General features: G+C 35.9%; 1 protein-coding gene across 5 annotated transcripts in view; it reads right to left on the bottom strand.

Moving 5' to 3' along the window:
- The window catches only part of HMGCLL1 (3-hydroxy-3-methylglutaryl-CoA lyase like 1), a 132329-nt gene that overhangs the window by 13760 nt on the left and 101700 nt on the right, over positions 1 to 16869 (bottom strand). The window lies entirely within an intron of this gene.

Below are 16869 nucleotides of genomic sequence, written 5' to 3' on the forward strand. Positions count from 1 at the left end.
GCTGCAGAAACTGCACTTCACTGAGTTATTGTAAAAGAAGAGAGTGTACTGTGAAGAATGAGGGAAAGGCACTGATCTAGTATTTGACATGCACATGGCAAATATGGAACATGTGAGTCCATCAGTGTAAATGGCAAATCTGACCCAAGCATCACAGTATCTGAAAAGGCTACTTTTACCTACATTCAGGGAACACATAACCTAGTTCATCTACCTTAGGTACCCCTTTTCTTGGCTTTCTGCACCTCAGAAAGAAACTACAAGTTCTCACAATCTTGTTGTTCAGTCCTGGTTAACTTCTGCCAACTACAAACCTGTCTTGTTACTGGAACACTAATTTCTGCTGATTCACGCTGTGGCTTAAGCTGCATAGCCAAAACTGTCCCTAGAAGTGCAATTTTCCTCACTTTGTAAAACAGAACACTTTCAACATGATGCACCAAGTGGCAAAAGACACTAGGTACTAATCTGAGCAAACAAAATGTTGGGTGTCAGAAAGTATTTACTTTTATAAAATAAATTTGTAGCAATGATGGCATTTATGAGAAAACTAGGAAAGCAAAGCAGAACTATTTTCATTCCACTGTACTACTATGGTATGTCAGCATCAGGGTATCTAAAGAAGTGAAATAGTAACAGCATTTAAAATCCCATCTGACTTCAATTCAGCCAAAGCCCTCACACAGCAGCACCTGACTCCCCTAGAGCTAGGAACATCATCCACCCACAAAAAACACTTTGTTTTGGCTTTCATTCCCCATATTATCTCTGAAATCACACACATCCACCACTCAGAAAAAAATGGGGAACCCCTGTGTGTCCCCAGGGCTCATCTCCAGATGTTGTGGAGTCCAAAAGAAGTACAGCTCCTTCTCTGGGGATGAACACCCATACAACATGTGTGGTCTTTGTAGTCTGAAAACTACTGCTGGCTCTTTGGCTTGGTAGCTGGGGAAGCTCAATGGACCAACATGGGTGGAGGAACCTCAGGATAACATCAGGAATTCCTGTGAGTTCTTCAGGTGTCTGAAAATGTATGCTAATGTCAAACTCTTTTCTGTCTTCCTCAGTGTAGCCCTCTCCAAAGAGTGCTAAAGCAGACTAAAAGTAAGCCTCCAGCTTTAAGTTGTTGGACACTAAGACTGATGCCTGTTAGTTCTAGTACAAGGACATCTTGCACTAATTTAGCTCCAGACACTGCTTCCCATCTCCACCGCATACCAAGCTTCCACATTTAAAGTGGAAAAAACTTTTCAGGTATTAGTGATGTTTTAGTATTGTTCTCACTCACACACTTTCAATTAGACCTACACTTGTTTCTCTTGGATGTGATGAAATAAAATGTGAGGGAGCAGTTGGTAAATATCCTTCAATCCAAGCCTCCCTTGTTTCTCCCACATACCATAATGTGTGCTGAAGCTTTTGACTAACATGATGACAGTAACGATCTGTCACTGTTGCACATTACAATTTAAGCCGATGAGCACTCCTGTCTCATGTTTTCAAGGCTTTTCCTCTGATGTCAGTACCTATGCTTTCCAGAAAGTTACTCAAGTTACTGTTGTAAATGTTAAAACATCTTCCTTCACATTTCACCTATTTAATAGGAATCAAGCTAGTCTATGGTCAACTTCTCCCCCCCTCCCCCCCCATGTCCCCCCATTGACTATCCTAGAAAGATTTAGCTAACTCAGGAATGAAGTATACTCAAGAGCAGAGCTAAAAAACAAACACATACTTCCAAGCACAATACATCCAATAGTCAGGCTGCAGTACTATCGTATCTGGGCTTGGGATTTTTCTTCACCTTCTTTCTAAATAAATGTTCTAGCTATTACTTAATGTGGGACACCCAGGCTTCTTTCTCATCTGAGACCCAAACTATGTTGCACGCAAAGCAGCATCTAAATGGAAGATCCAGCTGAAGCTCAAGTTTTCAGCTACTTCAGAAACACAAGGAAGGTGGTAGGTTCTGTGCACATCCCCAAGAAGTCTAGTCTCTCTCTAACTTCATCTTTGCCCCTCCACTTTTCAATCAGATTTTGCTGCACTTTTAATCTTCTATGCAACTGCAAGATATAGAGACCTAGCAGCACAGTTAAAAGTTCTTAGAAGGGTCAGACATTTTATACAGCCACAGATCTCTAGAAATTCCTCAAATGCACAGAAGTGGACTGCACTAATTCTTACTTTACTGAAACCATTATTCACCGGGAGCTTGCTTAAGCGAGGGTATGGACTTCAAGACTGTATCACTATTAGTGTTCATGCTAAAATGCAGTTGGGAGTTCATAGATTTGATTCTTCTCATGGATCTCAATAACAATCAATGAAATATCAGAATTCTTTAATATGTATCCAGAAATAAAAGGACCATATTGTATCAGATAAAAAAGGCTGCTTTCATCTTTTAAACTGTTGTTACAGCTCTCATCTTTTTTTTTTTTTTGAGGAAAAAAAACCCAGCTCTGTTAATTCCCAAAGCTACTTGTTTTGCAAAAGAAGATACTTGAAGTTTTCCAAAGGAAGTCACATATGTCAAGCAGGGTGTGTGTTATAATTAGGAATTAGGAAATCACTTTAACTTTTATCAAATGTATAAGATGGTTATCTTTAGGCATTGTTTTAGTTACTTAGCAGTCATTTTCTAATGTGAGAGATACCTCTTCTCATTTCTGGAGATACTTACCTCACAACAAAAATGAAAACTTGCGCATCCTATCCCAAGCCGAATAGATCATTATCTCCATCATTTACTATTGCTCCATATTAAAGTCTAGGTCAAAAATAATTTGTACAGGTAATGCTGTTAAATAAAACCTGCACTTTTTATTAAAACATATCTATTACTTTGGATCTCTCCTAATTCTATCTTTATAGTCTCCTGAGTGAAACAATATTTTATTCTATTTTAGTACATAGAATGCAAGGAAGGTCAGAGATTCTGTTCCCCAATATTCATTGACAAAACATACTCAGCATAAAGAAAAGTGGATTGCCAGGACATAGGGTAAACTACCCTTATTAAAAAACCTCCTGGCATTTATTACATCATCTGGATTACACAGGTGCATATCCATCTTCTCTCATATTTGGAAAATAAGAACTGCATTCCCCATTCAAATGCTTTTAACTTATTTACAGCTAGATCTGCAGACTTAATATTCATCATCACAAAGTATAAAGCCAAATGTCCTTTTTCTTCAGGAGCACCAAAGATTAACAGATTAGAATGTTTTCCACATGTCCATTTTACTGTCAAGAGAATATTAAAGAAGTTTTCCAGCTTCCGCAGCTCAGCCAGATGTCAATGGATCCCACAGTGAAGCAAAATTGGCAGAGTAGCCTTCTCATGACCCCAGCATTGTTTTATCAAGGATCAGTTTAAAAGTATAAAGGGCCATTTCTTGCTGAGATCTGTAATGTTTTTCAGCCCTCTTCCCCTGCAATTACACAAAAGTGCTGACTTTGTTGAACTACTGATATGCAGTAGTATTTCTTATGACTTCTCTCACACTGTGCTGTAATTGCTGTTTGTGTTGGCACAAGAAAAGTACCATGTCTTGTTTCCACTGTACATTTCCGGACTCTGGTTTCAGTAACATCAGTGTAGGATATTGTACTGGGCATATGTTTTGTTGTGTAAATATTAACTGGTAATTTACCCTGTCTATCTCCACAGTATGGCCTCTAATTACCAGAGGTTGAGGGGCTTCAGATGGACATTTTATAAAATATTTACAGTAGCTATACTGCTTCTTTTCTTCATTGGTATCTGTGTTCTGAAAATCATTGCAAGGGAAAAAAATACAACGTCAAAAAGCATAAAACAAAACTCAACAACAAAACCAAACGCATTCATTCTTGCACACCTCATTCTCTAGAGGAAGTAATGACTAGGTTCCCAGTTAGTTAAGCAAAAGTTATGGCCATATGGCAGTAGACGTTACAGTATAAGAAAGTATTAGATATTTCTGTTTTCTTTCAATTTAATTATTCCCTTTAAATCTTTTGTAATGAAAAAAAGTATTATTTCTACAAGTTCTTTTTTTCTTAAAATTAATTCTCACTAAATAGCCTCTAAATTTGCAAACAACTATGCATATGCTTAATTTGACTCAAGACTCAGGCAAATGTGTATAACAAATGCAACCACTAAGGTCTTGTTGGAAAATATAGCATTTACTGCAGAGATTCAGAATGAAGGAACAACTTCCCTTTAAAAGCTCTGGAATATATGTTTAAGTCATTCATCTCTATAATTTCAAGGAAGTAGAACTTTACATTTTGTGCTAAAATATAATGTCTGGAGTAGAATTCCAGGATGGGATTAAACAATTAATTATTACAGCAATTTGACCAAAGTAGATGCAATTGAATAAGGCATCTTTTTGGACACCACAGGCAGTGAACCCTTATACCAAATAAAGTTTTCATCATGACACAGGAAACTTGAAAATAATAGTGTGACAGTTATTCAGCTTCTACTATTCTATTATAACTGGATCAATTTTGTCAAATTCATCACAATACCTTATCACATTGCACTACCTCCAAAAGAATCTTCTCTTCCAATACACTGGTTAATTAAATGGTAACATTAAGGTGGGGGGCCACAAAATGTAATCAAGTCTTGCATTTTTTTTTCCTCCTATTTGTAATAAAGTTCATTTTTTTAAAAAAGACAGTTACAAATTGCTCCTCCAATATATATGCCAACAGTGAAGCCAGAACACCTATTTAAAAAGGCACTCAGCTTAGCATCTTGTCTTTTGCTATAGATGCACATTTTATTGCATTGCTAAATCTACTTTTATTCTATTCACTCAATTTATTCTTAAAAGTTACTGCATCAAATTAAGAATTCTTACATATTGCTGCAACTCTCACTGCAAGCAAAATCTGTTATGAACACAGATCTGAGAAAAATCTTTCTGAAGTTGTTTACTTTATTCATTTGAAAGGACTCTATGTTAAGCAAATCACATCATTTGCCTCTGACAATCTGCCACCATATAGCACTTGCACTAAGCAACAAAGGAGAAAAAGAAACAGGAAAATATCCAAGCTGGCAAAAGTTATGGAGCATATAAAACTATCATTCATTTCTCTTTAAAAATGATTAAAAAAGTTTTTATTTCTGAAAGCCTGGCTGTTTCTATTTGTACTGTAATATTTCAAAAGAAAAAAAAAGATAAATGACATATTATTTGACTTGGGACTGGTTCAGTGTTGCTTCTGCACAGTGCAGAAATAAAAGATTATTATCATACTTTCATTACTGCATCAGCTTTGATTTCTTTCTGAACTGAAGAGTCATCTTCCGCTTATTCCACTTATGCAAGTAGTCACTCGTATACAGATACAAATATTCACCCAACACACTCATTTATTGTTCAGGAACCTCAGTCTGCCTGATCATAGTATTTCCAAATTTTCTTCACTTTACCTTAGGAGACACCCTGAGAGATTGTTTAAAGCCACCTGATGTATCTCAGCAATAGGAAGGAACTCTCTCTCCTTTATTGTTTGCTGGATGATAATAAAACTGATTCTGAGGAGCCATAAATATGCAAGAATGGCCAGAAGTTTAGTTCCACCCCCTCAGCACAGCTGTCTGTAGAGCTGCCCAAAAAGGAAGGAAGCATCATCCTGTAAACACTGTGCTTTCCTACTAGAGCCACTGGAATTTATGATTTCCCAGGTCTGTTCTTGCCATGCAAACTCCTCTGACCCTTGGGTGGGTCTGAAAGAAAGGTTCCGTGCAGTGCCCTCTTTTTCAGGCAGAAACTAGAATAGACACACACACAAATAATAAAAGATAGTGAAAAGAAACAGTAATTTCTAAGTGGGAAGCTTAGAATCACCGTAGCGATTCTGTCATTATTTTATACTTGCTGTTAAACTTTAAGAAAAACTAATTCAGTCTAAAAGACAGGGAGAGTAATTTCCATTGAGTAGAAAAATACACGTCTAAGAGTGATTTATTTTATTGTAGCTAACGTATCAGGAGTCACAGCCTGACTGAAGTGCAATATGATTATAGTGAGAATTTCTAAAAACAAGTCAAGCAACTCTAATATAAATAATTTACTTTCAAAATACCATGAAAATTGAATGAGGAATTAAATACTGAATAAAACCCTATTTTAAAAGGTACTGAAAATAATTGTATCCCCACCAAAATTTTGAAACATTTGTTTCAGAATTGTTTTTAAAATTATGTTGAAATATTTTATGTCATTTCTGTCACTGAACCACATTCCTCTTTAGTGTGCAGCATGTAAGCTCAAAATAGAGAAAGTGAAAAGAATAAGACTATCACAGTCAGTCAAGAAGACGGCTAGCTGAAAACACAAAGCTAGGTACACAACTACTGGTATACTTGTATATTCTAGATTAGAAAGTATCTAAAACTATATATCCTAGAATCATTATCATAAGTACATCTTAATCACAGGAACAAATGGGTGGTCTAATGAACATAAACCTCCTACTAATCTAGACTTGTTTTAGATGACTGCTTTTTAAATGTAGACATTGATTTTTGTGGTGTATTTAAATTGGCATGTTAGCCACTTCAGTTACAAAGACTGGCACACATTTTCCATATTCAGACCCTATGGTAAACTGCTCAGAGCTCTGCCAACCTTTTGCTAATCAAGCTGATATCCCATGGGACAGATACCTGTTCTGAACTGCAGTGCTCTGAGAAAACTTAGCCGAAACAGTTCAGCTTTTCAGAACATAAATGAACACTTAAATGTGTCAAGCTACTAAGTAGTGATGGATTCCTCAAGTTCTCATGCTCCCACATCTTGAATCAAAGACATGTAATGTGGAGAGTTCCACCTTAGCTGCAGTGATAGATGCAGGTACAGATATTTCAGGAAGACCTAGAACAGGTTTTCAACTAAATCCCCGGGGATGCCATCAGCACTCTCAGAGCTCACCAGAACCTCTGAAATCTCAGCTCTGGAGACATCTTCCAATGGCCACTAGGAATGACAGCAAAAAAATGTCTTTTGTGCTGTTAATATACAGAAACTTGTACTCTTTTGTGTTATATATATGTGACCAATAAATTAAATGGCATTGGAACAGGAAATGTGTGTAATTCTTGCCGCAGACCATGGCACAGCTTTGGTCTGGGCCAGGTAGTGCTCCACTGAACAATTTCTGACACAGCCTAGGAACTAGTACCATTTAGGGACCATTCATAGTTGGCAGTCTGGAAGTCCTGACCTTGTTTAGGAGTGTAAGAATTTGATTTTATGGATGCAAGCTTTTCACATCAATTGGCCTTAGTGTGAGAGAGGGAAGGAGGTACTGAGCCTGAGAACACTTTAAAGGAGTGATATAGCAGCTGTAGGAGGGCAAAGTCTATTCAGACCTGCATTCTCATATCTTAAATTAATGTGAGACCCACATTCTCGAATCTAAAATTAATGTGACAGCTGAAGAGATAGAAATTGATGAAGAAATGCATGGCGTGGGAGGAGTGCTGAGAAGGGAGAATAGGATGGGCTTGCAAAGATGAAACAGTTTTGAGGTAAGCCAGTTGTGTAAGATACTTATTTGTGGAAATCCCATTTCATTTGCTGCAAAAGTTGGAAGGTGTGTGAGAGACAAGCAAGACATCATAAAACCGAAAGAGACAAGATAACAGCTGTGGAGAACTAGATTGTCTTTCTGTGAATGTGATGAAAACACTTAATTTTCCAGTCATCTTGATAACCTAAACTCTCATTTCCAGGACTTGAATTAAAAACTGTTGTAAAATAACAGCAGCTCAATTTCTGACTTCTACAGGCAGTCATCTCATGAAGCCTACAGCTAGCCATGTAGTCTCATGTAAAAAATACCCTCAAATACCACCTTTTTATGCATGCAATTCAACTGAGGCACAATAGAAATATGCATGGGGAATCTGACACCAGTGTGTCCTCACTATATTTTTTATGCATGCTACAGATCAGTGACTACAGTTTTCTAGTGCTATATTTTTACAACTCCTAAAATACTAAATATTTATTTTAAATTGGGTTTAGCATTTTGAAAACTATTTTATACTAATTTGTTCTATAAACACCTGAAAACCTTTTTTGAAAAGCCTTCTTACATTTCCAGCATTTGGAAGTAATTTGTTTCTAGTCCAAAAAAATGAATGTCTGTGTCTAACAGAAAGAGCTGGATTACTGCCCAGTCCACTTCAGAACTGGATGATGCTGACTCTGAGCCATTTAAATAGTCAAGTTAAACAAGGCACAGTTGGGATGATAAAAGGAGGTCTGTAAAAAGACTGTTGCTTTGGCCATGTGGACTTACAACTATCAAACAATGACTAGGAAAACAGTGAAAGAGAGGAAAAAATTGACATAACTGCGGGGGAAAACATTAGGATTAGGTGAATGTAGGAGCACAGTATCTGTTCACACCATTCTCCCTTCTTTTCAGTGTGCTGCCAGCAGGATATTTGCTCTGCTTAAGCACTGGCAGAGGCAAAGAATGGCAAAAAAGCATTTGCAAAGAACAAAGGAGAGGGGAGGTAGACACTAATATTGTATATAGAGATTATCCTCAAATATGTATGCCTTCTTTGCAAGCACAACTTTGCAAGCCTCTTATTAGCAGACAAAAGGTGAAATATGACAGAATTGTCTTCTTGTAGTCAATTAATATTCATCCATTTTCCTTTTACAAGGTAAATATATAGTTCTAGATATAACATAAAGAATGATGCAGCAGAACAGAATCTGATCAAGACTGAAGAATCATTTAGAGTAAATTCTCTGAACCTCTTTATTTTTGCATGGGAAGAAGTGCATTCACAAGAGTATAAAGATGCACAAGAATGAAAGCAATTCTAGAATGCTTTAGGTATTGGTCAACCAAATCAGTATGGTCTTAATGCTTCTAAATTTAATGAATCAGAAAATAAACAATGAAGCTGAAACTGGAATGTGCCACTGGCACTGAAGAGTCAAATTTATATTCCCACTTATACCATTGGAAACACAGAATGGAAAACAGTCAAAATTTGATTAGGAAAGCTACAGTAAAACAGCATCCTAAGAAAAATGTGTAAGTTTGCAAGGAGGATGCAAGCACAGAAAAAAGAGAAAAGAGCATAGACTATTTGGGCCAAATTCATCCTTTCTATAAATACACAGCTTCAATGTTATTAGTATAGAAAATATTTTTGGATTTAAGATAGAAAATTAAACCACTTCAGGTTTTATTTCTCTAGTTGCTGCATTGATTTCTGCATCCATATTCCATTTAGACCTAGGGAGACACATCTACATGAACTTGCAGAGATATAAAGAAAAATTAATTGATTATTTTATGGTTTAAAAATGTTTTAAAACATTTTCAAGTTTGATTATAAGCCAAAAGGAAGTTGTGTCTACTGCTGCAAGACAGCTCTAGTGAGGGAATTTGGAGAGGAAAATAATCTCTAACTGATGAAGGATTTCTTAGTCTGATTAGTATCCTGAAACAGACTTGGTGCTGAGGTTTGTTGGTTCAGCAACTAGGGTTAAAGGCTTATGAAATTCAGTCATCATATTAGAATAATGTAGATTTCTATTATGTATTAATCATTTACAACGTACAAAGTTTCACTTAAATAGAAAACAAAACCCATAAAAAAAAAGTACAGGCTACTTGTTAGTATATGTATGTAAATATATGCATGCAAATATACTATTTCAGTATACAGTAACAAATATATTTCCTTTCCTATCCTAAAAAGTAAAAAAAAAATAAAAATCTTAAAGTCTGCTGCTTAAACTCTTTCTCTAGTAATATTTTAACAGTTGTAATACCTGCAATGAAGAATTTATTTGTGAACTATCAGGCTACCAAGGTTTTCTGAAGCATGAGGAGAAAGGTTAGAAACTTTCATGTCCTCAGAAACTGCATAGTATGCACATCCTGCAAAAAGCAGCAGAAAGCAATACAATTAGGTTTGCTACTTCTCTTGTACTGATCTGAAAAAAAGAGCAGGAATGGTACTGCCTGTTCTTTTGCTTGCTTTCTTATTTTGCTAAAATTACAGGCAACAACATCAATCCAGTGCCTATTAAGAAAAAAAACAAACCCAACAACAACAAAAAAAAACAGAACAGAGAAAATACTGGAAAACATCTATCGATTTTCAGTATGAATGCCTATGTTTTCACTTTCTTCCCATATGTAGGTCTGATTTATTCATTTGTGCAGTATGCTTTTTCACTTACAGAAGTAACTAGCTGCTCATAGCAGCAATAGTATTTGATAAAACTCAAGTGGTTTTCTACTTTCCTAAAGCACACACCTTCTTTTTAAGTTTTCTTCACAGAAATCTTGCAGTCCAGTACCTTTTCACAATTCACCTGGCATTCTACCCCCAATTTATCTTCTTTCAAATGCACAATTTTAACCACATCTGTCTTGTTATCTTTCAATCTTAGATAATTCTATTCATGCCTTTCTTTCCTACTATCACTCTTTCAGCTCAGACATCAGTGTCCCTGCCCATGGCAGGGGGGTTGGAACTAGATGATCTTAAGGTCCTTTCCAACCCTAATTATTCTATGATTCTGAGATTTTATGATCTCATCTTTTTAATTACTAGATTTAAGTACTATGTTGTCTCTATGAGGAAAAGGGAATAAAAGGAAACAGAAACAAAACAGCAAACTGATATTTTCTAAGGAATTTTATGTTATTGTTATCAGATCCTAGTTTTATAACAATTCAGAAGTACTGTTTACACTTTCAAACCTAGAAAATACCTGGTAAGTACCTAGGATGAATCAGTTCCTAGAGAAACCCAAAAGTAGAAAGTTCTGTGAAGAACCTTATTTGAAAGGACAGGCATGTTATAATAAATAATCCCTTGCTTTACCTAAAATTATATGTATTACCAAACTTCTTTTTGTAGAATACTACACAGATTTAGTAGCACAAGTAGTGCTAGCTATCCTGTTTCTCACAATGGAAATCTAAAATTTGAAAAGTTTAATCCCTACAAGTTAGAGCAATTGCCCTTACCATGAGAATTATGGTATTGCAAATTACTAATTTAAGCAGAAAAACCTGGGACCCACAGGCCAATACTTCTACAACCCTACTGATGGATGCTTTCCAGCTTGAAGAAATTCTGTTTCATAACTCCATTTGTTTCCTGCCATTTAACCAACTTTCCACTTATTACATGCCTCCACGCCTTAATATTAACTTCCAGTGCAGAATACTGTAAATTGTTTTCTGAAAAATCAAAGCATACGATGGCCACTGTATATCCTTCGTCTTTTTTGGCAGTGACTGCCTCAAAGAATTCCAGCGAAATACTGAAGCATAACCAGCCCTTCCTGAATCCCGTACAGCTATTCAGTCAAGCTGTTTTTTTCTAACCTTTCCCTATCTGAACCTTGAAATTAGTTTCTAGAGATCTCTCTTAAGTCTTCTTCAGTTTCCTAGGAGATCTTTTTAAACAGCAGAGGAAAGTAAACATGTGAGGTTTGCTGAAAACTTTCAATTTCTATGCATTTCTCAGAATACGAATTCAAAATTATTAACTTTTTTTCAGGATCCTAATATAAAGTGCTTCATAGGGCAAGTCTTTCCTACCCTCACACTGTGCTACATAAATTCATCAGCATGCCAGGCTGTGCAGGGGAAAGGAAATAGACTGTTGCAGAACTCAGATCATTTGATAGGGCATGTATGTGTTTTGACCACTTGCCCACTCATATACCTTAGCTTTTTTAATCTCAAAATTACATTCTATTTGAAACTTAAAATCTATTCAGTTTCTGAACTTCAATTTCAAAAGAAAAGGTTAAATCCAGACTTCATAAATATAATTTGTACTTTTCCTATATTCTTCCTCAGTAGATTTCATTAGCCTTTCACAAACTCAAAGAGATTAGTCATATTCCTGTTTTACAAATAAAAAGTTGAAGAAAAGTGATGTACACAGTGACATGCCAAACTGGGAAAAGACAAGCCAAGATATTATGGTTCCTGCCTCATGTACCTCATCAATTTCATACAATGCCTCCCTATTGGCCTAAAAAAACCCTGTCTGTATTACAAGCTCAAAATTTTAACTAACCTATCGTGACTTTTTTTTCTCTGTTAAAAAATTGTTTAGATGTAAATAATTCCATTGCCAGGCAGTGGGTAGCCCAGCATGCTGCTGATAATAAAAGAAAATCCTAGTGGTATTTAAGGTATTATTCAAGCAAGAACTCTTGTCAGTCCACTTCATGCAAATTCATTTCCTCAGTTACTATGTAATTCCCCAAACCCAGTATTTTCTGATTTGTGTAACAACAGAAAAATATGGCTAGACTGCCTTCCTCAGCTAAAAAGTTAATATTCACTGTTAGCTGAGAAATTACTAGATCGAGTCTAGCGCAATGACTACATGCAAGGCTTCACACTTTTCATGGTTTATCTATCTTCTCTACCTCTTAACAGAAGAGTCAAATTATTCTACTAGACAGTAGCTCTGAATGATGGTGCTTTGCAGGGAATTAAAAAGAGAACATTTCTCACAAATAAAGAATGATTGTGTCTTTTTAATTTTTTTGTTCCTTGATATCATCTTGAAATTTCAATTTAAGTTGCTAATGACTTAGACAGGAGTTGAGATGTATAAGCAAATTTATGATCCTACCAATGGTTCTTAGGAAGAAGTTACTGAGCTACTAGTGATCAACATAATCACAGGAGTCAATGATAAATAAAGCTGGAACACGGGGCATTTTAAATTTTTATTCAATGCCAGTGCATACACTTTGTTGTTGGTTAAACCTGGACTGCAGGCAGATAAATGCAATGCTGAACTTTAATAACACGTAAATGTGCTGATATATGAAGTCATCATGTTGGAGGATCAAAGTTGCATAAAATTGCACTGTTGCTTCTTTTTAAATCAAGAGATAAAACTGTGACTGTATATGTGTTTGTATGTATAACTCAGTAAAAAGGTAACAAATCACAGGTATAAAACCTGTAACAGTTTATATGTGACTACTGTACACGACTTGTTATACACATTTTGCCTTCTTCACATTCAGCCTGCCACCACTGCTATCCATACCTTCATGTCATTGTGAACTCTATTCCTGCAACACAATGATCCTTGTGAATTAATAAACCATGAAATTCAGCAACTATGTTCAGCTTCCTTTGCTGGTTCTGGCACTTAAAACTTAGCCATATCAACACTGAGTGACTGCGTGTGAAGCTAGTCCTTACTACATAAGTAAACTGGAGTCACAAAAATATGCAAGTTAGTTGTTCTCTCCAGCATGCACCAGAGGAAATAGAACCTATTCACTTTAGCAATCAAAGGAAAGGGTCATCAACCAGCCATTTCTATCTGTATTTTTAAAAAAAAAACAATCAACGTGTAATTAATCTTTAAAATTCAAAGATCTTATTAATGAAATATCTTTAACTATTTTAAACTTTCTGTAAGGTGATATATTTTCATGTTTGCAATGGAAAATCTGTATTCACAAATTTTAATTTTGCAGTGTGAACCTTGAAAGTTTAATTGGACGCTTGCTAAATTGTGTTCTAGTTCTAAGGTGTGAATTTTATTTCAAAATTCCCATATTCTGGAAATAGAAAGTGCTAACAAAAAGTAAATTTCATGTGGCAAATCATCAATCTCATTCATCTCACTGTGTCCAATAAGGTGGAAATGATTACACAAGCTGGTAAAATCCTTGCTCCCTGTAAGTCATTAGTTTTATGCTTGTTTTCTCTAAGTTAGGATTTGATACCAGTAGTGTAGGGATCAGTTTATATTAATGAATTATGATAGTGACTTGAATTTGATAAAGTTATATGGGATTACCATGCATTTGTTTCATTCATGGAGGTATCGATGCCGTCCAAAACTCCTTTTTGCCTCTTAGCCTATTTCTTCTCATGTTCAGGTATGTGCTATGAAAACAGACAAAGCTATTTCTGGCAAATAGACAAGCTATGCAAGAAAAGAGTTCTGTAACACTTCCATTAAAAACCTTGCCCTTTCTTACCAGTTCTGTACATACTACACGAGTCAATTGCTAAGGTAAAATACAAACCTTAGATCAATGGTATACCTTATTGGGGCCCCTCCAGCACAGAAGTTTCCTGACCCATCTTTTTACCCTTCCTTGGAGGTCTGTAACAATTTCCTATAAATGTTTTACTACTTCTTTTAGTTACATTTTGTGATTGTCACATTAGCTAACCCACATATGTAATTTTACTCAAAATACCACAGCCTCTAACTAGATCACCACATCACTTCCCATCTTCGGAATTTGTTCCTTTTTTAAGTTGTATACTCTGATATTTTTATATTAAACCATTTAACTAAGATCCAGTTGTGTTTCTACTGTAAATGTTTACTGTTTTGTTCTGAAGCATCATTTCATTTCCTCACATTTTTACTCATAAAAGAAAGTGAATATCCTTTCTCTGGGCAATGTTTTCCATTATTCACTTCAACAACTTAAAAAATTACTTATCCTTTAAAAGTTGGCTAATCTCTCTCCCATCTTTCACTACCTATCCTTTTGCTAAAACAACACACATAAAACTGAATACTAAAATTACAAGGCTACTTCCCTGCTAATTTCTTACACAGATATGGCCTGTCAGTTCTAGATGACTTTGGACCAGCCCCAAACAAAAGAAAATATTCTGGGTAGTATAATCCTGCACGGAACAATGTGATCTGTGTAAAAAATCACTTACTGAATCACCAGCACCTCTTTCCACTCTTAGGAGATCTCCCATTGAAGCAATGCCTAAATTAGTGCAGAGTGATTTGTGGCTTTCCAGCTGCCATTCATCTTAGGAAATACAATACACAATACAATAGTACTCAGCCTGAAGTTGTAGTCTGCAGTGTCTTAGAAACAGTGCATTTTGCCTGCTAAACTTGTTTTCAAACAAGAATTGTAGCCCATTATTTCTATAATCCCTCAAACACATTTCATTCCTGGTGAAATACTGTGTTGGTTGCACAAACCCATAAAGGAGGAAGGGCAAGGAATTGCTTCTGTTAAGAGTCTGGTCTGTGAAACAAATGACTGAGTTGAAGACAAGGGGGTTTGCTCCAGTACTTTGCCATTCATGCATCTTTTGCAGGGAGAAAAGTACTGGCAAGCCTGACAGCAGGGACTTGAAGTGACCTGGGCACTCTGATCTACTGTCTTGGGCACTTTGCCATCTGTCTGACTTGTAAAAGTTGCCCTATTTTACAAAGACTATTGCTTAGCTATAATTCACCGCTAGAGCTGCCTTGTTTCTTTGACCAGAGACAGGAGAGGATGTTGTGAGATGCGGGCCCCATCCGAGGATCCAAGAGCTTAGGGACCTACCTTCAGAGCAAGCCAAGGAGCTGCTTGAACAAAGCCAGTCTGAGAGACTGTGTAATGCCTGCTTCATCAAGGACTCTTGGCAAAATCTATGACAAGTTCAGCTCAGCCAAAACCACCCCACCTTTAGACATGCACTGTAGCAGAACTTGTGCACAGAAAAAAGTTTTCTGATGGGTCTCAGGCACCCCTGACTTCCCAGAAAACTGAGAAGGCTGGATAGGGTTTTTTTTAGGTCTATTGCTCTCTTGAATTTACACATTAATTAGCCTGAACTGCACATTAATTACCTAAGACCTTTTTCTCATTTAATTCTTATAGAGTTGATTTAAGTAAAAAGATAGGACCAGGAGGCAAATACGAGAAAATAATCATAACAAATAATGGGGTTAACAAAGCGTAGCCATTGTTCATTGTTTAGTAGGCACCATGACAGCAATTATTTTAAGGAAGGATTTGGAAAACAATGCTTCAAGTATTTTTATGGTGAACTCCTCCCATGCTCAGGGGTTTTCATGCTTTTAGCTATTACATCTGCAACTGAAGCTAACTGTGAAATTAGCAATTAATTTATCCCACGGTACATATACACATATTTGCAACAGCAAAAGTGAGTAAGGGTGAATACTGAACAGTGTGAGTAAAAGTTTGAACCTTTGTACCACATTTTGTCATTCACTGTTTAATCAAATACCTGCAGACTCCCACACTGAAACTTTCCGTTTCTTCTTGTGGCTTATACCACTAATGCTGTTAACACTGCTGTTATTTTTAAACAACATACATGGAGCAAAAGGAAGCTGACCTTAAAAATGTCTGCTTGAATTGCCAGGAAGCAGAAAGTGCCATTAAGTATAAAATAGAACAATAAAGGTCTGCAATTTGTAAACAGCTTTAGATTCTGTAACATTTAGTAAAAACAGATCTCCTTAGGAATGCATGTACACATTAAGCCATTTTTCAAGATTGTACCTTTACAAAAACTACATTAGAACTCACAGTCTGTTTCTTGTATTGTGTCCTATTCTTAAAAATAGACAAACACAAAGGGAAAAATATCTCTTATGGAAATTAATTATTTCTGATTATTTAGCCACGGATCTGAAAGATTAAATATGAGATACAATGTTGCTAATCTTATTTGGAAGACATAATTGATAAAAAAGCATAGTGAGGACATATTAACAGTGCTGACATTATCTAGAACACTCTGTTTATGTATATAATTACCAATAATTTAAATTTATAAATCTGAAATCAATTATTCATTATTCTATTTTATATTTAGAAACCTCTGCAAAATGGAAATTTTAGTGAACAAAAAGCATACAGATGTTCCTAAGAAAAGTGGAACCTGAGACATGCAAAAAATATATATTTTATGTCCTTCTTTCATCCAGAATCAATGGAAAAATAATAATAATAATAATTTCTCAGTGACTTGTATAGAATTGGAGGTAATAAATAGATAAGGACTGAAATTTTCTGA

Source organism: Melopsittacus undulatus, chromosome 3 (assembly GCF_012275295.1).
Source record: "Melopsittacus undulatus isolate bMelUnd1 chromosome 3, bMelUnd1.mat.Z, whole genome shotgun sequence".
Lineage (NCBI taxonomy): Eukaryota > Metazoa > Chordata > Aves > Psittaciformes > Psittaculidae > Melopsittacus > Melopsittacus undulatus.